This window comes from Suncus etruscus, chromosome 13 (assembly GCF_024139225.1).
Source record: "Suncus etruscus isolate mSunEtr1 chromosome 13, mSunEtr1.pri.cur, whole genome shotgun sequence".
Taxonomy (NCBI): domain Eukaryota; kingdom Metazoa; phylum Chordata; class Mammalia; order Eulipotyphla; family Soricidae; genus Suncus; species Suncus etruscus.
The window spans coordinates 98,266,713-98,294,535 of NC_064860.1; the positions used below are offsets into that span (position 1 = coordinate 98,266,713).

The 27,823-nt window shown below is 57.6% G+C and overlaps 1 protein-coding gene across 3 annotated transcripts in view; it reads left to right on the forward strand.

The window, feature by feature from the left end:
* Positions 1 to 7,902: 7,902 nt before the first annotated feature.
* The window catches only part of AGPAT3 (1-acylglycerol-3-phosphate O-acyltransferase 3), a 36,523-nt gene continuing 16,602 nt past the window's right edge, over positions 7,903 to 27,823 (forward strand). The window contains exons 1-2 of one of the 3 annotated variants that reach the window (XM_049785437.1): positions 7,903 to 7,918; positions 21,478 to 21,532. The gene's annotated coding sequence lies outside the window, so the exon portion shown is untranslated. Of the gene's footprint in view, positions 7,919 to 21,055; positions 21,533 to 27,059; positions 27,084 to 27,823 lie in introns of those variants that run through there. The other 2 variants (XM_049785436.1, XM_049785438.1) reach the window with 2 other exon arrangements.

Below are 27,823 nucleotides of genomic sequence, written 5' to 3' on the forward strand. Positions count from 1 at the left end.
GCTGGTTGCTCTGCTCCCCGGAGTAATGACCTCTCCTCCAACTGCCGTGAGCTCTGGACCCCCAGACTCTGCATTTCTCAGGCAGAATGTGCTGGGCCTGGCACTGCTGAGGGCACAGGGTAGGGCTGACCTACCAGCACCTCCTGTTCCAGGGTTTGCATCACTGCTCCCTCTTTTCTCACCATTTTGGGGTCACCTCTGCCTGGTGTAGCCACCCTCCCCTGCGGGTGGGTGTGGACCCCAGACTTGTAGGTTCCTATAACTCTGGATCCTTGGAGCTTGTCTACACAGTCTGCTTCTGGCCAAAGGGAGGACACTCCATGTCTGTGGACCACAACATGCAGACTCCCCTAAATGCTGCCCGGGCAGAGCCCACAGGACCTCTGTGAAGAAGGGTGCACCCCGACCCAGTGGGGCCCCTTCACACCCGGCTCCATGAGGCACAGCACTGTCTCCAGAAATTACAGCTGGGAGCACACGTTGGGGCCCCCCTGATTTGCTGGTTTATTATAGAGGTCACAGCCATGTGGCACTGTTTTCCCAGGGAGCAGGGACAGGTGGGGGGGTGATAAATCCTGAGAGCTTCTGTGGGCCGTCGTGCCCAGCACGCCTGGCCCACTACGAGTGGAGCAGGTGGCTTTGGGACACTGTTCAGGGAAGCAGTTCAAGAGTCAAGGAACTGAAGGGACTGCTGGACAGCTCTTGGGGTGGGTTGTGAGCAGGACCCCAGCTTGGTCAGGGGTGGAGTCAGAAGCTGATGGGCGTGGCTCCAACAACAGGGGCTGAGCTTGAGGCTGCCAGGTCATTGCTGGGTGGGGTTACAGCAATGTTGGGGTGGGTCCACAGGAGCTGATCAGCTGCACAGTTCCCCTGGGTGGGGATAAGGGTAGGCCTAGCTCTCCAAAGCCTCAGGTGAGGTTCTGGGCTGCTCAGGGAGCACCTGTGGCTCATCTTGGCCAGGCCTTTGGGGGGAGGGGGATTTCAAGAGCTTCTGGCGGGCAAAGCCCCAGTGTACATGGCTGGAGAAACCTGGAGACTGGCCTTGGAGGGCACACAACCAGGCGGTGCTTGGCCATTGGGTCCCGGGAAAGGCTCCTCTGGGTGCACGGTGTCCTAGGGAGCAGGTGGGCACACAGTATGTGGCCCACACACAGCCCTGGGGGATGTCCTGCGCTGACTCCGTCCCATGGACCAATGAGACGGGCCCCGCCCTGCCCTCACCTTGGGGTGCAGCAGGGAGCACTGTGTTCAGAGTACACACACCCCTGCCTGAGTCAGCCAGTCTGGCTGACGCCCCTCTGACCCCTTCTCCCTGCTCCTCTCCCCTTATCCAGCTTGTTTTCAGTTTCAGTAAGTTGTCGACTCTACGTAATTGTATCTGCTGCAATCCGGGGAGTGAGGCTGGTCGGAGCCATGGCAGAACAAGTGTCGCTGCTGACTGTGGGGTCCCCCCACCCCCAGCTGCTGTCACCATTCTGAGCTGAGCCATTGGCCCTCTGTACCCTCTTTTCTGCTCACCGTGACATGACATGGGGACGGCAATCCACGCTGCAGCTGTCTGGGGTTTTTCCCCAGTCATGGTGTCTCCCACCCACATGTCTTGCAGGCCACTGACCCAGGTTCAATTCCCAGCACACTATTTGGTTTCCTGAGCAGAGCCAGGAGTGATTTCTGAGTGCAGAGCCAGGAGCACTAGCCCCTGAGCATCATTGGGTGTGGCCCACAAACAAAAAAGGGAACTTTGGTTTTTGTCTTTCTTGGGCTACACCCAGTAATGCTCTGTGCTCAGGTTCTGGCCTGCATAGCATGTGGTCACCCCACTGAGGCCTCTTCTGCTCGAACATCATTAGGAAATGGGCAGGCAGGCCTGGTCAGGGAAGGCATCTGTCCACGGCGCTGTGCATCCTGGGAACTGTCAGATGACAGCACGAGCAGAGAGAGCACTGGGGGAGGACACTTGCCTTGCACACAGCCAACCATGTTCACCCCATAGAGTCCCCCACCTAGGTCGCCCAGGAGGGATCCCTGAGTGCAGAGCCAGGAATAGGCCTTAGAACTCTATTTTTGGAGAAAATAAACAGTGAAAAATGAGGAAGCAGGGGTCTCTCTGACCTCCCGGAAATGGCAGGCCCAGCCGCCCATCCCACAGCACAGGGTGGACAAGGGCTGGAAGCCCTGGGGGGCCCCAGTTCCTGTCACAACCCCCACCCACAGTCCCCCATGACACAGGCAAGAATCAACAGTGACTAGCCCTCCTACCTCCCATTGACCTCCGTACCCTGGTGGTCTCTGCCCAGGGACCTGCCTGCCTCTGGTGTTGCGACAGCTGTGGACATGGTGCCTGAGATGCACTAGTGGGGGTGGGCGGCACTGCCCAGTTCTGGGGCCACCTGTGCCCTGCACGGCTGGTGGGCAGAAGAACCATAAGCTGCTGAGTCCCCTCTATTCAGGCCCTGCCAGCAAGGACAGCTCAGATTTGGTGGGTGGACAACTTAGGGGACATGCAGTCATCTCCCTGCACTATCTAGTGTCGCTCTCAAGAACAGCCCCAAGGTCCTGTGGCAGGAAAGTGGGTGACCAGATGGGCCTGGCCACAGGGACAGAATGAACTGATTATTGGGCCTGCACCATGCCAGGCTGAGTGTGTGAGCGCAGAACCTCCCGATCTGCCTTCCCTTCAGACACTTCATGCAAACGGGCCAAGTAGGCAGGGATGGAATTGAGGCTGGCAATGTACACGGTCCGTGCCTTAACCTCTCTCTCTCTCTCTCTCTCTCTCTCTCTCTCTTTTTTTTTTTGGGGGGGGGGCCACACTTGGTGGTACTCAGAGGTTTCTCCTGGCTCTGCACTCAGAATTTGCTCCTGCAGGCTCAGGGGACCATATGAGATGCCAGGAATTGAACCCGAGTCTGTCCTGGGTTAGCCACGTGCAAGACAAATGTCCTACTGCTGTGTTATCTCTCCAGTTCCTTTGCTGTCTCTCTCTCTGCTGTCTCTAGGCCCTTGAAACATTTTGCTGTTTGGAGGCCACACCTGGCTTTGTTCAGGGGTCACTCCCAGCTCTCTCCTAAGGGATCCTTCCTGAGGGATTCAGGAGACTCTATGAAGTGCTGGGACCAAACTTGGCACAGGCGCATACAAAGCAAATGGCCCACCCTGTCCTATCTCTTGCCACCAACCCCTCAACTCCCATTGCTCTTCCTAATGTTGGGAATAACCATGTTTACCAGAGGGGCCCAGCTGTGATCTATGATTGTCTCCTGGCTTCCTGCAAGCGGGCACCTCAGCCCCTTGGACTGCAGATGCTTTCCCTAAGAAGACTCGTAGCCTCTCCCTGCAGCCATCTGCTGGCCAAGGAGTTTTCTTAGGTTAGTATTTCTTGGCAGGTCCTCAGCTCTGTGCATCATCCCATGGGACCCTCTATCCAGTGCTTTCAAATACATGCTAGGAGGTACAGGCCCAGGCCTGATCTCTGCTGAGAGGGATCCCTGAGTGCAGAGCCAGAATTGAGCCCTGGATGAACCCGTGTGGCCTCAAAACCAGGAAGGAAAAAGCACAGACCTTAGACACAGAATAGTCTCACTCATTTACGGGTTTTAAGAAAATAAAAGACATTATTGTAATAATGCCCAGAGACGATAGAGATGAGGGCTGGAAGGACCAGCCATGATATGAAACTTACCATCAAGAGTGGTGAGTCCAGTTCGAGAAAGAATTCCACTGGCAACTGTCATGACAATGGTAGAGAGTGAGAGAAGCAGAATGCCTGTCTCGAATACAGGTGGGGTGGGGGAGGAGGGAGACGGTGGGGGCCATTGGTGGTGGGAAAGCTGCACAAGGGAAGAGGGTTGTTCTTGGAGTAAAATTAGAAAAAAAAAAAAAAAAAAAAAGAAAAGAAAGGAAGAAAAGGCACATACTAGATAGTACTGAGTCCTGCCCAGGTTCCTGGTTGGGGGGTGCTCACAGGGGCATGAGGACACTCTCGGCTCAGAGCAGATTTGCCAAGGCAGATGAAGGCAGCTCAGCTGGGGAGGGGGCAGTCTCCAGCCCTGATTGGTCAGGACCCCGGAAATGTCTGGCAAGCTTCTGGTTCCTTCTCAGTGGGGAAGGGGTCTGATGGTTAACCTGGGCCGGTGCCTACTGCACAGAGGTGTGTGGTCCTGTGTCCTGTGCATGTGTCCAGGCAGGTGCCTTGCAACCACTGGCCTCCATACTCCCTAGTTCTCCCATATCCTCCTTACTTCCTCCCTGTATCCTCCCAAGTTTGTAAGATAACACTCAGCTATTATGCCAAAATAAAGGTGTTCCCTCACCCTCCTCTATTCTTTAAACCTATCCCTGGTTATTCCTGGCTCTACGCTCAGAAATCGCTCCTGGCGGGCTTGGGGGACCATATGGAATGCCAGATTCGAACCGCCATCCTTCTGCAGGCAAGGCAAATGCCTTACCTCCATGCTATCTCTCCGGCCCTAAACCTATCCCTTTTATAAGTAAAAATCCACCTGGATCTGGGGCCAAAGAGAGCACAGCAGCTGATTTGCCTTGCATGCAGCAGACCTAGGAAAGACTTGGGATCCATTACCAGCATCCCATATGGTCCCCCGAGCCTGCCAGGAACCATTTCTGAGTGCATAGCCAAGAATAACCGCTAAGTAATGCCAAGTGTGACCCAAGAACAAAAAACAAACAAACAAAAAACTTTTTTTTTGGGGGGGGGGTTTGGGCCACACCCTGTGATGCTCAGGGGTTACTCTTAGTTATGCGGTCAGAAATCATTCCTGGCTTGGGGAACCATCTGGGACACTGGGGGATCAAACCGAGGTCCATCCGAGGTTAGCACATGCAAGGCTCTGCCTTATTACCTGTGTCACTGCTCTGGCCTCAAAAAAACATTTTTTAAAATACCTTTTTGTTAATATAAAAAAAGTTGCAGCAGTGATCAAATATTCTTTTTTTTGGGGGGGGGGGTGTTTACATCGGCGGCACTTAGGGATTTCTCCTGGCTCTATGCTCAGAAATCGCCACTGGCAGGCTTGGGGGACTATAGGGGGTGCCGGGAGTGGAACCACCGTCCTTCTGCATGCAAGGCCAACACCCTACCTCCATGCTATCTCTTCCACCCAATGATCAAATATTCTTTTTTTTTTTTTTTTTTTTTGGTTTTTGGGCCACACCTAGCAGCACTCCTGGCAGGCACGGGGGACCATATGGGATGCCCGAATTCTAACCAACCACCTTAGGTCCTGGATCGGCTGCTTGCAAGGCAAATGCTGCTGTGCCATCTCTCTGAAAGCTCTCAATGTGACAGTGAAAGTGCATTGACCTGATTGCTCCTCTTATGTGGCCTGGTCTGTCTGCACAATAAAGGAGGCGTCATGCTGTGGATGTCAAAGGGTTAGGATCTGCTTTCCTTCCCTGCACTCAGGCTTCAGCTCTGGGTGACATTCACTCCATAAGATACACAAACATTTCCTTTGAGGGGGAAAAGTGTGTCTTTTTTTGTTGTTGGGTTTTTTTTTTTTTTTGGTGAGAAGTGTGTCTTATGATCTGAAAAAAAAAAAGAGCCGTTTTTTGGGGGGATTTGGGGGTCACACCTTTGATGCTCTTGGGTTACTCCTGGTTCCTGTGTTGCTGTGGGTTGGATCTAGTGTCCCTCAAAGCACAGACTTAGTCTGGGTGTCCCCTCCCACCTCCCAGCTCCTCTCGTCCCTGTGGCCCTGGGCTCCCTAACCCAGCAGCCCCGCAGCTTTTTTAGGCCTTTCCCAGAGGGCCTAGGGGAAGGAGCATCTTCTACGATGTATCCATAAACAGACAGAAACAAATTGTGGGGAATCATGGGAATTGTGGGGGACTACAGGGGGTCCCAGGGGGTTGTGGAGGATTGTGGGATTACATGGCATTCTAGGGGATCATGGGAGATCACGGGGAATTGTGAGATTCCAGGGACTATGGGGTTCTAGAGGATTCTGGGGGGTTGTAGGAGATCACAGGGGATTGTGGGATATTACGAGGGATTCAGGGGATCATGGGAGTTTCTGGGGGTCATGGGGGCTTCGGGGCTTCTGGGAGATTCAGGGATCAAGGGATTGTGGGAAATCACGGGTGATTCTAGAGATTGCAGGAGTTTCTGAAGGATCAAGGAGGTTCATGGGGGATTCCAGGACTAGGTTCTGCCTCAGAAGCCCTGGAATATCAGGTGCCAAAAAGAAAAATGAGGCAACCAGGAGGTTTCCCCTTCTGTCCTGCTCCAGCCCAGCTCTGCTATCTGATGTGTGTGTCCTGGGGCCCTGGGCCCAGCCCTGCCCTCCTGCTTGGTGCCGCCCCAAACCCCCAAACCCCAGATCCTGCCATCAGTAGGTGCCCAGAATGTCTTAGCTGGAGCTGCAGGGCGTGGGGGGGCCTGAAAGCAGGACCCTGCACCCTCTGTCCAACTGCCTGGCAGGAGCCTCCAGCTCAGATTGTGCCCCTAAAGTGCTCCAGTGCCAGAGGACAGCCTGGGACAGCCCAGAGCCCAGGCACAGTTCTGCTGAAGCCAGAAAGTGGCTCAGCGGCCTTTCCCATGCCCTGTCCGGCCATCTGTGCTGCTGCAGATGAGGTGTGAGTGTTGGGGGGGAGGTGTCGGTCCAGGAGATCAAGGCCCTGAGCCCCACCCACATGCCCCCACATGCCTCTCCAGTGATCTGGATGCTCAAATCGTTATTAAGAACCAGGCCCTTATCTGCCCGCTTCCTGCCCACACTCAAACTGTCCGCAGTAAGCCTTGCCAAGGGGGGTGGCAGCCATATAGGCCCAAGTCAGGTTACGAGAATGAAGCCCCTCAGGAAGCCCCACTCCCAGGGATCCCCATTCCAGGGATTCCCAATGCATGCTCTGGTGGGGCTGCACTGCCCTACTGGATGAGACTGATCTGCTGGGATTCAGGGGTTCCACAGGGAGGGTGGGGAAGGGGTCCGGGTACTGACCCAGCTGTGTCTAACCCCTCATGGTGCAGTGAGCTGGCCCTCTGCAGAGGACAGAGAATTGGGGCTGCAGGAATGTCAGAGACAGGAGAGAGGAAAGGAGAAGAGCACAGAGCCAGAAGTAGCCCCTGAGCACTGTCAGTCGTGGCCCTCAAAACAAAGAAATCCAACTGGACAGACTTGGCAGGTGAATGAATGGGTCACTGAAGAGAGTGTGTGGGCATCAGACTGAGCCATGCTGCCAACTGTCTGCCGGTGAGGTGTGGCCTGACAGGGGGAAGAAAAGAGAGGGGGCACAGCCTCACTTCCCCAGCCCACCTACCCTTGCACAGAGGAGCTTTCCTCGGGGTCCCCAGGTTGCCTCCCCCACTCCTGCGACCTTGACCTGATCTCCAGGCTGACCAAGCCCACGTCTCTCCCCAGGGTGTCCCTTGGGGGTGTCTGGTGGGGGGGGCTCAGCAGCCAATAAGGTTCCTCCAAGTGAACCCCGTGCCCAGCTGCCCTGGAGGTCAGCCATGTTGCCACATGTGAGTACGTCAGCCCTGGGCACCATGTGCCCAGGAGCTGTCAGCCAAGTGGCCTCTGGCCATGAGAATGGTCACATCCAGGGACCCACCCACTTGCCGTCTTCTCTAGAGGCCCAGAGACAGGTGAGTCAGCCAGGCCGCTCTCCTGCCTTCCTGGCTCGGCTCTGTGGAGTCCGGCCAGCAGCTGCTCCTTTGTCAGAAAAGGACCCACAGGGGAGACCCAGTTCAATGCCCTTGACCAGGGTCACGGGCTGGCCACGCCCTCTGTTGGCAGCACCACCCACTGGGCTGCCTTGCTGGCCCCATGCCAGAGCTCACACCCTCCACCTTGTCCCAGACAGCCTGGAAGGACCGGCTGCTCTCGGGGTGCATGCTGATTTAGGGTGTCCCTCATCTTGTCTCCTGCCCTCCACCTTGGCACAACTGTAGTAGGTGGGTAGTGAAGGGGAATGGGGGGTGACTCGTCCTGGGGGGCAGGGGTGACCTCCTTTCCGCAGAAAGCCCCTCTCCACAGTCTGTGTCCGGAGTGTAGGGGAGCGATCTCCAGGAAGCTTCAGACTGCTGGGATGGGGGAGAGCTGTGCTGTGTTGGGGGCATTGGGGAAATTCTGGACCCCTGATCCTGCTGGAAGGGGAGCTGCAGGCGCTGAGGGGGGAGTGGGCTTGGGGGCTCTGTAGGGACCCAGGTCTGGACTCTCCTGTTGTGAGTCAGAGCACTGGAGGGAAGAGGACTGTCGTGCAGTGCAAGGGGCCTGCTCAGAATTTGTTTTTTGTTTGTTTGTGTTTGTTTTGGGGCCACACCCGGTGCGGTCAGGGGTTACTCCTGGCCCTGCACCCAGAAATCGCTCCTGGCAGACTTGGGGGACCATATGGGATATGAGGGATCGAACCCAGTCTGTTCCAGTTAGGCCACATGCAAGGCAAACTCCCTACTGTTGTGCTATCTCTCTGGCCCTGCCTGCTCAGAATTTAAAAGGCTAAAAGAGGGGTCAGAGCCAGAGCACAGCGGGGAGGGTCCTGGGCTTGCATGCAGCCAGCCTGGGTTCCATCCCCGGCATCCCAGAACGTCTCCTGAGCACTGTCAGGTGTGACTCTTGAGCAAAGAGCCAGGAGGAACCCTGAAGCACCATTGGATGTGACCCCCCCAAAAAAAAAAGAAAGTGCAGAAAAGGGTCGGTGCCCCCAGCCCCTCAAACCCAGGAAGAAACTCCAAGAGTAGCCGTTAAGAGTTTGAAGTGAAAAACAGCATTAAGCAAATACTGTGGTGGGTGTAACTGGATCCCCAGCCACAGCTCTCCGGTTTTAGTAATCACTGGCTTAGCACAGGACAGTCCCCTCCTCCCCCCAGGTGTTCACAGGGCAGTGCCTGAGCGGCCACCAGGGTCCCTGAGCCCTCGTGTCCGGGAACAAAGCCACTGTGGCTGGATCTGAGCCCATCCCTACCTCCTCTTGAGGCACCTGTTTCGGGAATAATTATAGGAGGTGCACCTGGCACTTAAACTCCTTCTCAAGGGCCCAGCAAGATCACAGTGGGGAGGGCATTTGCCTAGCAAGCAGCCAACCTGGGTTGGTTTTTGGGTCACACCCGGTGGTGCTCAGGGGTTACTCCTGGCTCTGTGCTCAGAAATCACTCCTGGCAGGCTCCGGGGACCATATGGGATGCCGGGATTCGAACCACCGTCCATTCTAGATGGGCTGTGTGCAAGGCAAACGCCCCACTGCTGTGCTATCTCTCCGGCCCCAGCCGACCTGGGTTGGATCCCTGGCATCCCATAGGGTTCCCCGGTACTCCCAGGAATGACCCTTGAGCACCGCTGGGAGTGTTTCTCCTTCCCCCCAAATTAAAATTCTCTGCTGAGTAGCTTTGAGACCCCCAACCTTGCAAAGGTCACTGCTTGGGGGGTGGGGAGCTGAGAGATGGCACAGCAGAGAGGTTACCTTGCATGTGGTCGACCTGGGTTCAATCCCTGACATCCCATGTGGTCCCCATGCCTGCCAGGATGATTGCTGAACACCAGGTGTGCCCCCCCCAAAAAAACAAAATAATCAGTGGACAGGTCCGGGTCTAGCCGTGGGGGTCCTGGAGGGTCTGGAAGCCCTGTTGGGGTCAAAGGAGTTTGTTGGAAGGGGCCTGGGGACATGACACGGGGGACGGCAGGACACAGACTGGTCAGTGCATGTAACGCTCAGCCCTGCCACGCATGTCCTCAGTCCCTCTGCCTCTGTGCCTGCCTCATTTCCTGTCATGCTGGCACGAGGGATCTGTGTCCCTGGGAACCCCCAGCCCCCTCCCATGGTGTCACTGGCCCTTCCTAGCGCGATGGGCCTGTCCTTGTGGTCCCTGCGGCCTAATCCCGAGTCCTGGGTCTCCCCAGGTGTCACTGCCTCCCACCCAGTGTGATGTGCCTGTCTCTGGGTGTCCCTGAATCCCGGATCCCCCCAGCCCCTTCTATGGTGTCACCTGTCTCCCCCAGCCCGACGGGCCTGTCCCTGTGTGTCCCCTGAGTCCCGGGTCCCCGAGACTCCTTCCACGGTGCCCCCAGTCTCCCCAGCCCCATGGGCCCGTCCTTACGGCCTGTCCTGAGTCCCAGAGCCCCCAGCCCTCTCCCAAGGTGTCCCCGGCGCCCCCACGCCCTCCGCCCGCGGCCGGCGCCCACCTGGCCCGCGTGTCCCCGCGCGTCCTCCCGCCTCCCGCGGGCGGAACTGGGCCCCGCACAGGAAGTGGCGGTGGCGGCGGCGGCGGCGGCGCGGGGCGGGGGCGGCGGGCGCGAGTCTCAGCCCGAGCAGGCCCCGGGCCCGGCGGGCGGGCGGCCCAGCAGCGCCCAGCAGCGCCCCGGTCGCGTCGGGCGGGTCGGCGGGTCGGGCCGGGCCGGGCCGGGCGATCGCCTCGCCGGACGCGGTGCAGCCCGGGACCCCGGCGACCCCGCGCGCGCCCCGAAGCTGCAGGTGAGTCGGGGGCGCCGCGCCGGGCCCGCGGGCGGGCTGGGGTCGGGCTCCGGGCGGGACGCGCAGGCCGTGGGGCGGGTCGCGGGGCCGTGGGTCCGCCCCGGCCCCTCCCGGCCCCCGGCCCAGCTGCAGGTGGGCGCCGCGCCGGGCCCCGCTGGTGAATTTCCACCCGGGCAGCGCCGGGCCTGGCGCCGGCGCCCGCACTGCCCTGCCCTGCCCTGCCCCTGGGCCCGACAGCTTGCCTGCAGGCGGCTAGGTTCCGGATTTCTGGCCTTTGGTTCTGGCCCGCGTAGCCTCTGACTCGGAGCCAAGTTGCCTCCACAGGGGAAGTCGCCTTTAGAACGGGGTGCCCACCGGCGCCCACACTTGGGCGTCTGCCCGCTGCTGCTGCCCTGTGGGCCCGGGTGGGGTGGGTGAGGAGAGGAGCCGGGCTCTGGGCAGCGGGCAAGAGCGCCTCGTCCCCACTCCTTAAAAAAGCAGACCTTCCTCCCCAAGCCGGCCAGGCCCCGGGCCTGAATCGCACCCAGCAGTGGGTCAGTGGGTCCCACTCAGCCATGGCTCTGTGCCCCAAAACTTCTGGGGTCCAGCCACTCGGCCGCCTTCTGTGAAGACCTGGGTCTGGTAGGGAGGGATCTGGGGGATCCTATTATTGGACAGCCGCACACACGCGGTCTCATCCCTGAACAGGCCAGCGTACACTCGATCCCAGTTGATCCCCCACCACAAAACAGGCCCCCACACAGTTGGTCCCACTCGATCCCTGTCCCTGGGCAGGGCCGCACACACTCGATCCCCCACCAGGAAACGTCCCCGCACACAGTTGATCCCCCTTGACCCCCGTCCCCGAACAGGGCTGCACAAACTCAGTCTCACTCGATCCCCCACCACGAAACAGCCCTCCCCCACAGTGATCCCACCCGATCCCTGTCACTGAACAGGCTGCACACCCTCGATCCCTGTCACTCACTAGGGCTGCATGCATTCGATCCCACTAGATTCCCTGTCATTGAACACGACTGCACACACTCAGTCCCACTCGGTCCCCATCACTGAACAGGGCTGCTCACATTTGATCCCGCTTGGTCCTCTCAATTCCCTCAATCCTGTCACCAAACAAGGCTGACTTGCATGCACGAGCCTTTGCCTGCCTTCAGGCAGGTGCTCGTACCTTGGCGTTTGGGGCTCTCTGTTCAGAGGCCGCAGCTGGGTTCGCCACCTGCCCATCTGCTGGGGGGCAATGAGCGGGGCCTGTAGAACGTGCTGGAACGGGCAGAGCAGGAAGGGCTTTTCTGAGCTGGGGTCTGGGTGCTTCACCCTGAGCTGGCCCTCGCTGCAAGCCGCTGCTGCCCTGCATTTGGGTCACTTCAGGCTGGGCTTGGTCTCGCTTTGCTAACTCCCTGGTTGTCCCTGTGTGTGTCCCTGACTATGTGTCCATCTTGGACCCGCTTGTCCATTGCCACGCGTCGCCGACTGTGCGTGCCTCCCACCCTGTATGTGCACCTTGGGCCTGTGTGGGCCTGTGTGGACACAGGCACCTGTGTGGCCTGTGAGTCCAGATTCGCACTGGCTGACCCAGCGTTGATGCCTGCTTGCTCCATCGGGTGTAATCCAGGTTGGTTGGGAGCAGCTAGAGCAGGGCCGTGGGGGATTCCTCAGCCCCAAGACCTGCTTCCTCGATGGGGCTCCTTTGTGGTGCATGGCCTGTGGTACCAGGGCATACCTTCTTTGCCCTTGGGCCCAGCACATTTGCTGCTGGCACGGCCAGGTGGGGGCAGTGGCCTCCTGTGGTCACTGGCCACTATGAGGATGGGTCAGCGTCGTGTGGAGGGCCCCGGAGATACCTGAGGGTCAGTGATGAGGCGGGTCATGAGACGTGGGGCCACACAGGAGGTTTCTTGCAGGCAGCAGCGAGAGTCAGACCCAGATGCAGGCCAACACATCCTGTACAGAGCCCAGTCCTGGGTGGGTCGGCGGGGCTGTCTTTGCGCCTGTGCGAGTGGTGGGTAGAAGTACAAGAGGTGGATGTGATAGGCCGAAGCGACAGTACAACGGGGAGGGCCTTTGCCTTGCACACAGCCAGCTTGGGTTCGGTCCCCCCGTTTCCCAGGAGTTATTCTTGAGCGCAGAGCCAGGAAGAACCCCTGAGTACCACCAGGTGTGGCCTCAAAAACAAACAAAACATGAAACAACAATGAAAAAGAGGTGGATATGAACAGACTTGACTGGGACTAAGGATTTGTTTTTGAGGTGAGATGAGGGTGGCTTTGGGGGGCCACAGTCACCTGCCCAGAAATACCGCTTAGCCCTCAGAGACCACTTATGCCCCAGTAGGCATAGAAACACCCTATTCCCTCCACCCCGGCCAGAGCTGAGCCGCCTTCCGCTACCCAGTCAGGCTGCGTTTCTGTGATGTGCCGCCCTTCTGTGATGTCCCCAAGGCCTAAGCACCTTGTTAAGACAGAGGTGTCGTCACCTGAGCCCAGGTCTTGGGAGCCCAAAGCCCTTTGGCCTCCAAGACTGCAGACATGGGTGCTGGGGTGGTAGTACAGTGGTAAGGCATTTGCCTTCACGTGGCCAACGGGGGACAGGCCCAGGTTTGATTCCCAGCATCCCAGCCTGCCAGGAGCAATTTCTGAGTGCAGAGCCAGGAGTACCCCTTAGCACCGCTGGATGTGACCCAAAAGACAGAAACTAAAACAAAAAACTGCAGAATGAAAAGCTGTGATGTTAGTGTCTCTCCTAGCCCCAGACCCCAGCCTGCAAACACGCTCTAGCCTGGCCCCAAGAGGATCCCTTTAACCCCTGTGAGATTGCGCCAAGTTGCTGAGCACTGCACGGGGAGTGGTGGGTAAGTGGCTGGGTATAGCCAGGAGCTGAAAACAAAAGTGCCAGAACAACCTTGCCCGACGCCAGCCAGATCTTCTGCTTCTGCAGGGACTGAGTATGTTAGGGAGGACCACCGAAGAGCCACGGCCCTCACCGGTCACAGACCAGCCCCAGTTTAACCCGGATCAGAGATAAGAGAGGGTCCCCCTCACCCACTGTGGTTCGTGAGATAAAAGTTGGGAAGTGCTCTGGAGCTGGGGGTCCCTGGGCTGTCTGGGGTGGTTATCAGGGGGTGCTGAGGCCTGCAGAACCCAGGAGCACAGGGGAGGGACAGGAGGGATGAGGGGGTGAGGGAGAAGAGGGTGGAGGATTAGGGAGGATGGGGTGAGTGGAGGAGGGATGGAAGGTGGATGAAGGTGGGGGAGGGAGGAAGAGGGAGGAGGAGGATGGGGAATGAGGGGTGAAGATTAGGAGGGTGGGAAGGAGTGAGGTGAGGAGCTCCAGTATGAACAGCACCCCAGCCCTCAATCTCTCTCTGTTCTGTGCCTCCTGGCAGGGCTGCCCCTTCGCGTGGAGTCCTGTGGCCCCGGTACAGAGCTGGTGCCTGCAGCCCCTCAGGACAACCCCCCTAGTTCAGCCCAGCCTCGTTCTGCCTTCCCCAACCTCTGGGTCTCGCAGTGTCCCTGGAAATAAATCCTGAGAGATAGCAGGTCTCCAGGGAATTATTTTTTTGTGTTTCTTTTTTTTTTTTGCGGGGGGGTCACACACAGCAGCGCTCAGGTTACTCTTGGCTGTGCGCTCAGAAATGGCTCCTGGCAGGCTCAGGGGACCATTATGGGAGGCTGGGGATTGAACCCTGGTCCATCCCAGGTCATCTGCAGGCAAGGCAAAAGCCATGCCTTACCACTATGCTATCACTTCAGCCCCTGCTCCCAGTAATTCTGGACCTTCTGAGAAAGGGCTGAGAAAGGGCAGAGCTCCTTTGGGCCATATTCTGGTGCCCCCACACGTATGGGGTGCACAGTACCTGTGGAAGCAGCCTCTGCTCACACTTGAGTCCCTCTGCCCTGTGTCCTCTGTTTCCTTGGGGCGTCAGCAGGGGCCCAGGGTAGCCCTGTTTTCTGGTCTTTCTTCATCAGTGTAAAGACCCACATTTTAGGTTTTATGAAATGGTTTTAATGATTTTTATTTATTTATTTATTTATTTTGGTTTAGGGCTACACCTGGTGGCGCTCAGGGGTTACTCCTGGCTCTGTGCTCAGAAATCACTTCTGGCAGGCTCGGGGGACCATATGGGGGGACGGGATTTGAATCATCATCCGTCCTGGGGCAGCTGTGTGCAAGGCAAATGGCCTACCATGTGCTTATCCTCTCAATGATCTTTTTTTTCTTTTCTTCAATGATCTTTTAACTTTGGAGGTGCCTTCACTTTTCCTGAATTGTAATTGTATCCTTGGATCCTATGTTTGGGGCCACACCCAGCTGTGCTTAGAACTCACCTCAGCTCTGCTCTGGCACATGTGTGTATATGGGGGTGTTGAAGGACCATGAACGGTGCCGGGATGTCCCTTGCACTGTCCCCTGCCCTGCTGTGGTTTTCTTTCTTGTTCTTTTGAATTTCGAGGCCACACCCTATGGTGCTCAGGGATCATTCCTGGCTGGGTTGGGGGGACCCTGTGGGGTGCTGAGAACGGAACCCAAGCTGGTCATCTGCAAAGCCTGATCCCTCCCCACTCTTCTTTGTTTTGTTTTGGGGCCACACCTGGTGACTCTCAGGGGTTACTCCTACTTCTGCACTTAGAAATCACTCCTGGCGGGGCCGGGCGGTGGCGCTGGAGCTAAGGTGCCTGCCTTGCCTGCGCACGGACCGCGGTTCGATCCCCCGGCGTCCCATATGGTCCCCCAAGAAGCCAGGAGCAACTTCTGAGCGCATAGCCAGGAGTAACCCCTGAGCGTCACAGGGTGTGGCCCAAAAACCAAAAAAAAAAAAAAAAAAAAAAGAAATCACTCCTGGCAAGCTCGGGGGACCATTTTATTTATTTATTTATTTATTTATTTATTTATTTATTTTTTGGGCCACACCCGGTAACGCTCAGGGGTTACTCCTGGCTATGTGCTCAGAAGTTGCTCCTGGCTTGGGGGACCATATGGGAAACCGGGGGATCGAACCGAGGTCCGTCCAAGGCTAGCGCAGGCAAGGCAGGCACCTTACCTTTAGCGCCACGGCCCGGCCCCTTATTTATTTATTTATTTTTATTTTTGGGCCACACCTGGTGACACTCAGGGATTACTCCCAGCTGTGCACTCAGAAATTGCTCCTGGCTTGGGGACCATATGGGATGCCAGGGGATTGAACCGCAGTCCGTCTTAAGTCAGTGAGTGCAAGACGAACGCCCTTACCGCTTGCCACAGCTATGGCTCCAGAGGACCCTTTATTTATTTATTTATTTATTTATTTATTTATTTATTTATTTATTTATTTATTTTATTTATTTTTTCTTTTTTTGTGGTTTTTGGGTCACACCCGGCAGTGCTCAGGGGTTACTCCTGGCTCCATGCTCAGAAATTGCTCCTGGCAGGCACGGGGGACCATATGGGACACCGGGATTCGAACCAATGACCTTCTGCATGAAAGGCAAACGCCTTACCTCCATGCTATCTCTCCGGCCCCTATTTATTTGTTTGTTTGTTTGTTTGTTTGTTTGTTTAATTTTACACCAGGCAGCACTCAGGGATTACTTCTTTTTTTTTTTTTTTTTTTTTTTTTTTTGGCCACACACGGTGTTGCTCAGGGGTTACTCCTGGCTGTCTGCTCAGAAATAGCTCCTGGCAGGCATGGGGAACCATATGGGACACTGGGATTGGAACCAACCACCTTTGGTCCTGGATCAGCTGCTTGCAAGGCAAACACCGTTCTGCTATCTCTCCAGGCCCCAGGGATTACTTCTGGCTTTACGCTCAGAAATCACTCCTGGCAGGCTCCAGGGACCATATGGGTTGCCAGGATTCGAACCACCATCCTTCTGCATACAAGGCAAACACCTTACTGCTGTGCTGTCTCTCTGCCCCCCCCCCCCAGGGGACCCTTTTAAATTTTTTTTTTTTTTTTGTGGTTTTTGGGTCACACCCGGCAGTGCTCAGGGGTTATTCCTGGCTCCATGCTCAGAAATTGCTCCTGGCAGGCACGGGAGACCATATGGGACGCCGGGATTCGAACCGATGACCTTCTGCATGAAAGGCAAATGCCTTACCTCCATGCTATCTCTCCGGCCCCAGGGGACCCTTTTAAATTTAAACATTTATTTATTCATTTTGTTTTTGGGGGCCATACCTGGCAGCTCTCAGGGGTTACTCCTGGGTCTGTGCTCAGAAATCACTCCTGACAAGCTTGGGGGACTATATGGGATGCTGGGGATCGAACCTGGATCCATTCAGGTTGGCAGCATGCAAGACAAACAGACACCCTACCACTGTGCTATGGCTCTGGCCTCTCTCTCTTCCCCTTTTCTCCCTTTAGTGGGTCCTAACACCTTCATTCCTTTTTTTCTTCGTTGTTGTTTTTGGATCAAACCCGGCAGTGTTTAGGGGTTACTCCTGGCTCTACGCTCAGAAATCGCTCCTGGCAGGCTCGGGGGACCATATGGGATGCCGGGATTTGAACCACCGTCCTTCTGCATACAAGGCAAACGCCTTACTTCCATGCTATCTCTCCGGTTCCATAACACTTTCATTCTCTGTGTGCTGCCCACTGTCTGCCTCACGGTCTGCAGCTATACTGAATTCCAGGCACCATTTTATGCCCGCTTAACTTTAGAGGTGTTTTCTGTAGTGCCTTTCCCTGTGTTCTGCGTTTCTGGCAGGCGTCCTGCCCAGACCTGGGAGGGTGGGACACAGGTGTGTCCCACCAAACGAAAGGCTCCACACTCCTGCTCAGGAGATGATGGGGCAGTAAGGGGTTCTGGGGGAAGGAGGACTCCTGGGCCTCCAGTGACTGAGCTGGTCAGAGACCAGGGCACACAGCACCCAGGCCACACACCTGCGGACCCCAGAACTAGAACCGCACTCCTGCACCCTTACAGCTGCGGTGTTGCTGTTTCCCCTAGGGAGGGTCCAGGAAGTTGACGGGTACAGTGCCGGGACTGTGCAGCTCTGGGAGGGAACCAGAAAACAGGGATGAGGGGCCAGAGTGATAGAACAGCGGGAGGCATTTGCCTTGTATGCAGCCAACCTGGATTAGATCCCCAGCATCCCATATGGTCCCTTGAGCTTGCCAGGAGTGATTTCTGAGCGCCGAGACAGGAGAACCTGAACACAAAAAAAAAATCGTCTCTGTCCTGTGCTAAAACTTCTTTTTCTGAAGGGGTATTGGTGGTTTTTTTTACTGTTGGGGACCAAACCCTGGGCATCACACATGCAAGAAAGGAGTAACCCCTGAGTTCCTGGGTATGGCCCAAAAACAAAACAAAAGAAAAAATAAAACAGGGACACGGGACACAGGAAACAGGGACATGTGGATGCAGTGGCCCCCTTCTCAGTTCTCAGTGCTGGGACCCTGCAGCCCAAACCTGCTACAGGAGACACTGTGTGTATGTGTGTGCTTGGCCCTGCATATGGGTTTACATGGGTGTATGTGTGTACTGTATGTGTGTGTTTGCATATGTATATGCATGTACATGCGTGTGAGGGCCATGTGAGTCACCATGTGACTCTGATCTCAAGGAAGGTATTTTTCCACCACCCGGTGGGCCCAGGGGAAGGACCCTGCAGTGAAGGCCTGGGTGGGCTTCGCTCTCACCTGCACTGTGGCCTCGGAGTCCCCACCTCATTCCTGTCACTTCCCTCGGCAGGTCACTGAGACCATTTCACTTTGATGCGATGACACGAGAGTGGCTGAGCCCCTGTTCTGACCCCAACATCGCCAGTGGGGCCCCAGGAGCCACAGGGCGAGTGTGTTGTCATCATGTGCACACATGTTTATGTGTGCGAGTCCTGGGTTTACATGTAGCTAGGGAGGAGATGGGAATAGTCTGGAGTGGCTGGGTCATGTCTTCTCAGGACAGGATAGGGGGACGCCAGAAATGGGATGGAGGAGGCCATTTGCCATGCACCGGCCGACCCAGATTGAATCTTTGACCCCATAGGGTCCCCCGTGCCTGCTAGGAGTGAGCCACAAGCACTGCTGAGTTCTAGTTCCTAAGGTGGGTTTTCAGAGACTCCTACCGCCATTCTTTGTGGCACTGTCCCTTGCTGAGTCCAGTGGACGCCACGTCACAGTCCTGTCGGTCTCATCTCTGTCCCCTCTCGGCCGCATCACCCCACTTGTCTGGTCACGGAGGTGACCCTCGACTTCTGTTTGTGGCTATGCCCGGACTGAGCGTGTCTTGTGCTGCCAGACTTTGGCCTCTGCAGCCAGGCTGGGTCTGGCCCAGCTCCCTCAGCCGCTCCGGGGCTTTCTGGGTTTGCTCAGAGCCCTACTTCGCTTCTGCCCGACCTGGGCACATCGCCGGTGCTGGCCCAATTCTGACCCACTTCTGACCCACTTCTCAGGGCAGCGTGACAGGCGGCAACCTCTCATCTCAATGAGAGAGACACCCACGAGGGGGGCAGCGGGGTGGCCGAGTCCTTCAGTGGTGTTGATCCTCAGACCCGACTCTCTGTGGCAGGAGCTCTGGGATGCCTGGATGTGATGTGAGTATGGAGATTAGGGTTCACACAGGTCACACATTTGCGTGATGCACACACAGACACACAGACACACACACGAGCACACCTCACCGTCACACACACACAACGTGCACACACATGCAGATTTACACCCACACGCATGCACACACGGTCTGCAGAGCTTTCCCTGGAGGTGGCACACCTGGCCGAGCAGGAACCATTGTAGCTGCTGTGTCGAGTGTCACCGCCGGGAAGGAGCCTAAGGGGGGATGTCCCCGAGCTCTGCCCTGGCGCCGTCTCCCGGGCACCCCTTGTCAATTCGGCAGGCTGCCAGGCAGGGCCCAGTGCCAGGGACATCAGCTCCTGAGTGGGACGTCCTCAACCCACAACCGCACCCCTTCCTGGACCTGCACCCGAGCCTCAGGCCCTTTCCTGCTCCCCTGTGCTCACCGCAGAATCTTCTCCCGTGCCCGCCCCCGTGGCCTTGGCTGCTTCCCTGGTCCCGCTGGTCCCTCAGCGTCCGCCTCAGCAGCTCTGTGGTTCTGGAACGTTCTTTCCTTTGCCTGAGAGTCTTAGGCTTACTGGTGCTCACTGGTAGTCATGGCAGGGGCACACAGACGCCTGTGCTAAGGCTCCGGTGTGCCTGACAGAGGCCAGACCTGGTTCACCATGGCCCCGTGACCGAGCTGCCACCCAGGCCCTATCTCCCAGATCCCCCAGAACAAGCCCTGGGTTTGACAGGTTTATCTGTGGGAGCTCCCCTTCCCCCACTGCCCCCTCCTTCCTGCTGCCTCGTGTCCCTGTGGCGGCTCAGCTACACTCACCCCAACTTCCCAGGCAGGCTGACTGCCTTGACTCCCACTGATGCTCTGGCCTGACCCTCAGATGCGGCTCAGAGATGATGCAGGGGATTTCCCAGGGTCCCTGGGGATGGTGGCACCTCGGGGTGTGGGGACAGGGATGGTGGTGCCAGCCAGGAGGGCCTGGCAGGTGTGACTGACCCTGTTTTTGTTTTGTGACTGCTCCCAGCAGCGATGCTCAGAGTTTACTCCGAGCCCTATGCTTAGAAATCACTCCTGGCAGGCTCGGGGACCCTTTGGGATGTGGGAGATGGAACCGGGGTCAGCTGCATGCAAGACAAACACCTTCCTCACTGTGCTATTGCTCCGGCCCCTGAATTTTTGTTTTTGTATAAAAGTTTTCAGCACAGAGAAATCTTGGCTAACTTTATTGGTGAATTCTGCCAGGCATTTAAGGAAGGACCAGTCTGAATTGCCTGAACCTCCCCACCCCGAATTGGGGCTGGGGTCCCTCTGGTTCACTTTTGTTTTGTTTTCTTTTTTGGGGGGCGCCACACCCAGCTGCGCTCAGGGGTTCCTCCTGGTTCTGCGCTCAGAAATAGCTCCTGGCACACACAGTGGACCATATGGGATGCTGGGATTCGAATCATAGTCTGTCCTGGATCGGCTGTGTGCCCTACTGCTGTGCTATCTCTCTGGCCCCTCTGGTTCCTTCCTGAGGCTGTTTTGCCCACTCCCAAAGTCAGGCACAAGTATGGACAGATTCCAGGGAATAGATGTTTCACAGAAACCTTAGCAAAGCCAGTTCAGCAGATCAGGACAGACAGAAATGGAGTTAAAGGGACGGAGCAGTGGCCTTGCACGCTGCCAGCCCAGGTTCAACCCCCAGCATCCCATAAGGTTCTGATTCCAGAGCACAGAGCCAGGAGGAAACCCCAAGCACCATCAGGTGTGATACCAAAACCAAGAAGAAAAAAAAAATTAATGTAACTGGAACCAACCCAAATGTTCACAGCCGTTGGATATGGAGCAAGTGGGAGCCAGGCGGGCCCTGTAGCCTTTCCGGAGGCGATGGGGTGGCAGTGGGAAATGTACAAGCCTGTCCTGGACTTTGCAAGGACTTGGCCGGCCGGAATGATTGGGGACAAAGGCAGCTGGTTCCCGCACTGGCTCCGTTGCCACAGTGAAGTGGCCAGAGCGGGGCTGGCCGTGGGGGCGGGCGGAGTGGACAAACGGGCTCCCCTCGGCCCAAAGCAGCAGCTGTGCCCTCATTGTCCCAGCACAGCTCTGTCTGGGGATGGTTACCATTCTGCCCCAGTTACAGGAGGGTTGTGGGCTGGGCGCCCCCTGGCCCACTGACTCTCCAGGACACTGTTGAGGACAGACAGGTCCAAACATGGGGACCCACCAACAGCGACTGGGGCCCCCACCTAGTCTCATGGGGTCGGCACTCCTGTTTGGGGAATGGATGGGAAATTTAGGGTGACGGATGAGGGAGCTAGAGCTGCCTTCTGAGCAGCCCCAGGCATGCACTTGCCCCACCATTGGCCCCTGGAAGTTGGGGTCTGTCTTCTGCATCCTGGACGGTCACAGGCCTGGGAGAATGGGCACGGCGGGGTGCCAGGGGAGACTTGGCAAGCTCCAAGCTCTGAGGCCTGTGCAGGTCCTGTCCCCCGCCTCAGGCACTAGGAGGCGCCACCTGGACAGGCTGGTGGGCGGGTTCGGGGCTCTGCCCTAAGTCTGTGCTTCCTTCCAGCCTCTGCCTGCCACCACGTTGCCCACCGCTGCCTGCCCCGAGCACCAGAGCCTGGGTGAGTCTGCGGAAGTTTGTCCCTTTGCTCCAACTGGAGCGAGGTGTGTGTGTGTGTGTGTGTGTGTGTGTGTGTGTGTGTGCGCGCATGTGCGCGCGAGAGAGAGCAAGCTTGTGTGTGTATCTGTGCATGTCAGCACATGTGGGCATGTGTGAGCAAGTGTGAGAGCATACGTGTGCATTGACTATATATGTTACACACATGTAACTGTTGGTGTGTGTGTGTGCAGGCGTGTGTACATGTCTGTTCTCAAGCACTCCAGTCGCCAGCAGGCTCTCTCTGCTGGGAGGGGAGATGACCTTGCAGGCATCAGTCAAGGTCAGGCCTGGAGCAGTGGGGCCTCCTTTAAAGGAACCAAGCCCGTGTTTTATGCCTCCTGGGTGGAGTGGGATCCTTCAGTACTTTTTTGCTAGGATGGCACCACCACATCCTGGATGCCCTGTAAAGGAGAGAGCACAGTGATTGGGCGTTTGACCCAGGACGGACGGTCTTTCAAATCCCAGCATCCCATTCCCATATGGTCCCCTGAGCCTGCCAGGGGACTTCTGAGCACAGAGGCAGGAGTAACCCAAATGCCGCGTGGTGTGACCCAAAACCAAAACAAAACAAAGACAAGAACCAGTAAAGCCCTTAGGATTCTCCTGCAGGGTGGTTGCTTGGTTGGTTTAGGTGCCACACCTGGTAGTGCTCCTAACAGGCTCAGGGGTCCCTGTAGGATGCCAGAGACCAAACCCGGGTTGGCAAGGCAAGCACCCTCCCTGCTGTGCTCTTGCTCTGCCTCTAGTGGACAGGCTCTTGGTAGCCCCCAGTGCCTCCTTCCCTGTCCGGCGTGTCCTGCTCCCCTCCCAGCTCCTTACCCACCTCCCCCCTGCCCCCATCTCCTGGTGTGAGCCCTCCTGGCCTCAGTGCCTGTCTTCAGAGTGTGTCCTGCTGGGAAGGCCCAGGCTCTGGGCTCTGAGCTCTGAGGGCTGATGGCTGGGGTGGGCGGCATGGGTGTCAGAGTGTCCTGCCCTGCAGTCAAGTGGTTTGTCACTGCCCTTGGTGGGTGCTGTCCTCCTGCTGTGGTCAAGTACCCAAGGATGCCCCGGCTGGACAACGGCCCATCAGCTTTCAGAACTGCCCGGTACACTCACCTCTTTGGGCCTTTGATTCTTTGACCAAAATCTATTTCAGGGCTCAGATTAGGAGAGTGGGAACCCTAATAAGTACAGATGGGTCCTTAAGCAGCAGCACACAGGGGCAGGATTGAGGAGGCAGGGAGGATGGAGAGAACCGGTTCAGACGAGGGATCTTGAGCTTTCTGGACCGGAGCCCAGAGGCCTGGCCAGTGCTCTGTACTTGGGCTGGCATACTCCCAGGACTCAGCGGGAATGGCCCCCATGCCTTAGTGGGAGCTAAGGCATAGGCCGGGTGCAGAATAAGATGTTAATTATGGGGTTCTGGGTGGGGCTGGATGGTGACGGGATGGATGGTGAGGTCTCTTCTCCAGCCTGGGCCACGTGCCTCCAATTCCACAGGCAGTCAGGTATTGGGAGACATGAAGCTTTCTTTATTCAAGGCCCTAGTCACCTGGGCTAACCTTTGTTGTTTTGTTTTTGGTTTTTTTGGGCCACACCCGATTGACGCTTGGGGGGACCATATGGGATGCGGGGGTGGGAATCGAACCATTCCCGGTAGCTTGCAAGGCAGACACCTTACCAGTAGCACCACCTCTCCGGCCCCTGAGCTAACCTTTTAAGCAAACTCCACTATTAGCCCTGCATTCAACCTTGTCTCTTCTGATCCTTCATCTCCCTTCATCTCCCTTCATCTCCCTTCATCTCTCTCTCTCTCTCTCTCTCTCTCTCTCTCTCTCTCTCTCTCTCTCTCCCTCTCTCCCCCCTCTCCCTCTCTCTCCCTCTCTCTTTTTCTCTCTCTCCCTCCCTCCCTCCCCCCCCCTTGAATCTCTCTTTCTGACCCTGAGGCAATCCTTTTGTTACCTACCCAAGATCCCTCCCTTTACATAGGAAGAAGGGGGGGGTAGGGGTAACAGCATGGTGCTTGGGCAGTTGGGGCAGCTCCTTAGACTGGTTGACAGTTGGCTGGACGGACAGACCAGCTGCCTGTCCAGCGGGCATCTCGGAGCTGGGACCCGCTCACTGTGCTGTGCAGAGCCACCTCCCATATCCAACCCTGGGCTGGGCCCGGAGCCCCGTGGCCACCTCGTTCCCAGAGACGGTGGGACCCACCAGGCTGAGTCCACTCCAGCCTCGGAGACTGGGGAACGGTGTGTCCCGAGGGTCAGTCTCTGGCCTGTGTCACCCCAGAGCCAGAGCCACCGGAATCGGAACCACCCGCAGGAGCTGTTCTGCCCTGCTGTCTGCCTTCCCCTCTCCCCTCCCACCCTCCCTCTCTTCTTCCCTCCTGCCCTTCAGGGCTGCCTGATTCTGGGGGAAAGGCCCTCCAAGAGTAACACGTGACCCTGGGTGGCACCGATAAGCAGATTGGGGCCCCCATGTGCTGTGGACTTTAGTCCTGCCAGAGCCAGGGAGCAGGGAGGGCCCCTGGGCAAAGGGCTCCTTGTCCAGTCACAGCTGCTGGCCCCTCTAAGCATTCTCACTGCCCAGTAGTCTCTTATCGTGGTGTGGGATGGGGTGGTGCAGGGGAGCCAGACTTGTGGCTGCAGCGAGGACCGAAGCACTTCTTGGCCTGTGCCCTTTGCTGCCAGAGTCCTGGAAGTTTCTTTAGAACAACCTACAGTGCTCAGGGGTTACTCCGGGCTTTGTGCTCAGAAATCGCTCCTGGCAGATTCAAGGAACCTATGGAATGCTGGGGATCAAACCAGGGTTAGCCGTGTGCAAGGGCAAGACAAATGCCCTCCCCTTGGGCTGTCACTCTGGCCCCAAGCCTGCAGCTTGTGTGAATGAGTCTGAATCAGGGTCATGCAGAAATAATCCGAACCAGGCTGGGTTCAGGTGAAACATGTATATTCTGGCAGTCTTCTACTTCATATCTCCCCTGAACTGCTGTCAGAACTGCTTTTTGTTGTTTGTTTTGGCTCTGGCACCGAGCTTGTGTGTTGTGTGTGATTGTGTGCATGTGGGGATGTATGATCTCGTATCTGCATGTAGGCACTGAAGGATTGTGAGCACATGTGCTGTTGTGAGGATTGCATGTGTGGCATTCTAAAGATTGTGTCCGTGGTGTTGTGAGGATCGCATGTTGTGGTGCTGGGAACACGGGCCAGGGCTGCCGTGTTAATCAGTAACCGGCCCTTTGAGCTCGTCTCTCGGAGGGTTTCCCTTGGCACAGGGCTCAGGCGCTGGGACGTGGGCGGGTGGGGGCCAGCCCGGTACCCTCACACAGGGGGTGGACATGGAGGTGGGGAGAAGGGAGCTGTGGAGGACTGTTCAGGGCCTACCCTGTGTGCTTCGTCCCGGACTCAGCAGGACCTGAGCTGGCGGCTCTCTGGTCTAGCCAGGTTGCAAGTGGGAAGTTTGTCTGTGGCGTCTTGGGGCCGTCTCCAGGACCTGGCGGCTGTGGCGTGGGCTGCTGTTCCCTCCCCAGGGCTTGGGTGCCCCCACTCTGCTCCCAGGACTTTGAATCACGTCCAGGCAGTTGGAAGGAGGCAGGGGAGGTTGGCTCAAAGTGTGGCGTGAGGCTAGGGCAGGGGTGGGAGGAGCTTACCACTGGGCCGGACACTGAGGACACGGAGGAGGTGCTGGTCTGTGGCCAGTGCAGCTGGGCCCAGAGCACGAGCAGCCCTGGATTCTGGAGGCTTGGAGGGGGTTGCTTAATGCTGTTGGGGTCCTGCGGGGAGGTGGTGCTGGACGTGAGTAACAGAAGGGCCCCCACAGGCAGGAGAGACTAGGGGGTCTACACGGGATAGCTCAGCGGTGAGGTCCCAGGAAGGCCACATACACACGTGTCCCCCATACCATATACTCAGAGACATGCCACTAGCATCTACACCAGAGACTCACAGCACTCACAGACATCTCCACAAGCGGACACACCTGAGTTTTGCTTTTCTCTAAGGCTTTGGACCCGACCGAAGTGGCCCAGGAGAGTCTGAGATGTAGATTTGATGTATTTGGCTTTAAAATGAGATGTGGGCGGAGCGACAGCACAGCCGGAAGGGTGTTTGCCTTGCCATGTGGCCAACACGGGTTCGATCTCTGGCATCCCATATGACCCTCTCGAGCAACATCCGGTGCTCTGAGTACAGAGACCTGAGTACTGCCAGGTGTGGCTTAAGAACCAAGAAGAATAAAATAAAATAAGAGCTTCAGGGGCCAGAGCGATAGCACTAGCAGGGAAGGTGGTTTGCCTTGCACACAGCCTACTCGGGTTCAATCCTGATTCCTGATTACTGAGTGCAGAGCCCTGAGAGTCACAGGGTATGGGCCCTCAAGCCTAGAGAAGGGGCTGGAGAGATAGCATAGAGGTAGAGCGTTTGCCTAGCATGCAGAGGTCGGTGGTTCAAATCCCAGCATCCCATATGGTCCCCCGAGCCTGCCAGGAGCGATTTCTGAGTGTAGAACCAGGAGGAACCCCTGAGCGCTGCCGGGTGTGATCCAAAAACCAAAAAGAAAAAAAAGAGGCCTAGAGAAGCCGGTAGGCTGAGTCTGGGGCAACGTGGGAGCAGGAGCGCTGGGGGCTGGCAGGGCAGAGGCTGTGCTGGGGGAACCGGTGGAGGCAGGTGGAGTCAGGGCCTGGGCCAGGCGCCCTGGGCCTAGGTGGGGTGGGAGGAGTTGCTAATGGCACCATCAGGAATGAGAAATCCCAGCCAAGCTGCAGGCACCCTGCCCCCCCAACTGACCCAGCTAGACAGGAGTGTGTGTGGGAGTCTTCCAGGGCCCCAGAAAGCCTTGGGAGGTGGCAGTTGCTGTGCTGACCAGAAACGAGGCCCCTGGGGTGGGGGCCCCAGCCTCCAGCCCCTCCAGTGCACCCACAGGGGATGGGACAGGGGATGGGGGTTGGGATGGATCAGGGTGCAGAAAAGGGCCAGCACCCCCTGCTGCACTGCCTGACACTCCCGCAGTGCCCGCGGGGACTGCGCCCAAGCCGGGCATAGGGTTGCCAGCCTAGCTAACAAACCCTGGGGCTCAGACCTAGAGCCTGTGGGATGCCTCTGGGGGTGGGGGGGGTGGACAGCAGGGCTCTGGCCTGTCCCACCTCACCTGACTCCAGGCCTCGAAAGCTGCTGCCAGGCTGGAGAAATGCAGGGCAGAGGTCGCAGAGCGCAGAGGGCACCCTGGACCCTGCCACCACTCGGGACCGGGATGGCCCCGCCCACTGCAGGCCACGCCCGTACCGGGCCGTCGGATAGCCCCGCCCACTGCCGCACCCACAGCCACGCCCACCCAAAGTCAGCTCTGAACCTGGAAGCCACGCCCACCACCTAACCCCAAGGGGCCTCGGCCACGCCCACCACCAACCCCCGGCCCTGTGGCCACGCCCACATACCTGCCTCCACGGCCCCGCCCGCCCCATGCCACGAGGGCAGAGGGCAGCTTAAGAGCCACTCCGGGCTGCAGAGCTCAGACTTGCTCAGCCGGAGGATCCCCAGGTGAGCGCCCTGCCCCGCGGGGAGGTGAGGGACAGGATGCAGGGAAGGGCCCCCAAATGCGCTCCCCTTATCTAAAGCCCGGGGCATACCCGGAGGGGCGCATCTGCCTGTCTCCATGCCCCCTCCTCTGAGAGAATCTCTCCTGCCCGCTGCCCTGCTGGGGCCACCCGAATTCTCTGCACAGGTCTCCCTGCCCCGTGCCCCTGCCTTGGCCCAGTCCAGCCCAGTAGTGCAAGAGGAGGTGAGATGATCCCTGTCTTGGGCCGAGGGGGCCCTGGCTGACTGCCCGCAGGGTGGGGTGGAGTGGGGGACAGTCTGGGGACTGGGGTGCTCGGAGTCCACCTCCTGTTTCTGGCTCAGCCATCCCTGTGGGCCCCGGCCCAGTCCCAAGACAAAACCGAGATATCTTTATCTCTGAGCTCACCCAGGGGACAGCCACAGCGCTTGCAACACCTGGCTGTTCCCCTGCCCAGCTCAGCTAGGCCAGGCCTGTGAAGTGAGGAAAGTTCTGAGTCAAGGGTTGACCACTTGTCCGGAAAAGGCGGTGGTTGGCAGTCGCCTGGGGGAGTCCGGGCTGGATGCTAGGACGCATGATTAAGGGGGTCCTGCGCGGTGCAGGGGTATGTGGGGGACACGTGGGGACCGTGGAGCCTGTCAGGCAGAATGGAGCGCAGAGCTTGGAGCACAGTCAGACTTTGCTTCCGGGTATGTGTGTTGTGGGTTTGTCCCTAGCACTGGGC